General features: G+C 40.1%; 1 non-coding gene across 1 annotated transcript; it reads right to left on the minus strand.

The window, feature by feature from the left end:
* Positions 1–1,620: 1,620 nt before the first annotated feature.
* TRNAP-UGG (transfer RNA proline (anticodon UGG)) lies at positions 1,621–1,692 on the minus strand. The gene has a single exon. It is a non-coding gene; the product is annotated as a tRNA-Pro (tRNA).
* Between the last annotated feature and the right edge of the window lie 397 nt (positions 1,693–2,089).

Raw genomic sequence — 2,089 nt, forward strand, 5'->3', positions numbered from 1 at the left:
TAGAACTCACTTAAACAGGGATTCAACTCTATCCATGTTCACATCCATCCCAAGGGTTAAGTCCTTCATGGTTGAGAGTGCCTTGCAAGCTTTCTGGGAACACTTATGGTTTGCCTTCTCCCTTGAACACTTTTTCACATTCCCTTCTCCTCCCGCTCCATCTTCCCAAAAAAAATCCTAAAAAGATTGTCCCACATTGTCATTTTGGTCAGGGCTTGTCATATTTCCCCCTAGCAGCAAGGAGTCTCGAGAAGTAACCTGCAAGGATGGTCAACTCTAATAAACAGAGCTTTGTTTTTCTGTGATGGTCAACTCTAATAAACAGGTATAGAAAGCTATGTTTTTCTGTGAGGCCTTTATAAGATTGAAAGGAGCCAGTGGGACCACTCTTGAAAACCATTCTCTTTGACTCGCAGGCAAATTCTCTGTCACCGGGTGATTTGCTCATCAAATATAATTAAAAAGTTTTTTGGTTGAAACTGTGAAGAACACAAAACTGTCAAGATCTCTTTTTGGTTGACACTGTGAAAAATGGTGGTAGAGGTGTGAAAACCGTAAAATTTGACAAATCTATTTTGAAATTCCAACCCTAACTCCAACTATAATCTAACACAAAAAAACATACCACAAAATCAGAAAAGAGACCTGCCTAAAAAAACCCTACTCAAAATACCACAAAATCAGAAAGGAGACCTGCCTAAAAAAACCCTACTCAAAATACCACAAAATCAGAAAGGAGACATGCCTAAAAAACCCTACTCAAAATAGGAAAAAACAATTTTGCCTCCGGTGATTTTGTCAATCCCCATAAAATCCAGCCACACTGGGTCGAAATGGAACAAAGCTTCTAAGAAAAGGACGAATAACCTAGCCCTTCCAAGCTTATCCATAAAACCTAGCCGCCATGAATCGATGCTGAACTTTATTAGAGGCAAACCTATTTTTTCTTTTCCAGTTGATGGTTATTGTGAGTGGGCTGGATGTTCCTTTGGGGAAGCATCTACGTGGGCCAGCGGCATCGTTGTTCTGTGGGAAACATTTTCATATTTTAAATAAGCGGGTGCAAACGGAGCTGCTTTGTCCTTTTCCTGAAGCCCCACTAGAGTGTGTGAGAATAAGACTAATCATTTCAGAGGTGGATTTGAACCCAAGACCTCATAAATGTGTTAAAATATATTCTCAGGTTTAAAATAAGCAACGGAGCTGCTTTGTCTTTCCCTGGACTATTACCAACCGTATGAAAATAACACTAATAACGTTAGAGGTGGGATTTGAACCCACGACCTTCTAGGGTGTATGAGAATAACATTAATAATTGTCAGAGGTATAATTTGAAACCACGACATGCCTCGGTGTATGAGAATAACACTAACACTGATTGAGAGGAAAACGAATGTTAAATGGTAATGTCCGAAGTACAAAAGTAGAGTGTTGAGAGTGGGATTTGAACCCACGCCCTTTCGGACCAGAACCTTAATCTGGCGCCTTAATCCGCCCATCACGCGCTTAAAAAGTAAACATGTGTTCCAAAATTCATGGTGATCGATGCGAGAAGGATAATGCTTCTAACCACGCAGACGATAAAGCCCCTGGTGTCTATCAAACAGAAAATTCCAGAACGGGGCATTCCGAGAATCGAACTCGGGACCTCTCGCACCCAAAGCGAGAATCATACCACTAGACCAAATGCCCTCAGATGAATACCGAGCTTCCACAATTTTCCCTCCACAGATGAAACGGCCAACTCCACTGTTGAAAGTCTGCTCTCACAGTCCACTCGTTCTCCACATTCCTAATGCCCTGCATACTAAAGAAACGAGTAAATCCAGTCCATTGAATTTTATTTGGGAAGAAGCTTTCTGTTTAAACCCTATCGAAAGTGGGAAAAGTGGAACGGCCCCTGGTTACGTCCTTAAAAATGTGTATTTTCGTTTCTTTAATGTTCTAGATATTTCATTAAATTGTTAAAACAGTGGTTTTTTCATTTGAAATTTGATGGGAATCAATTTTAATTATTAAAGCAACATATCTTTAAAGTGGGGCAAAAACAAACATGCAAGTGAATCATGGTAGTTGTGGTCATATTGTT

Source organism: Pinus tabuliformis, chromosome 6 (genome assembly GCF_031772625.1).
Source record: "Pinus tabuliformis cultivar Carrire ecotype Pingquan chromosome 6, CPIR1, whole genome shotgun sequence".
In the NCBI taxonomy this organism is placed as follows: domain Eukaryota; kingdom Viridiplantae; phylum Streptophyta; class Pinopsida; order Pinales; family Pinaceae; genus Pinus; species Pinus tabuliformis.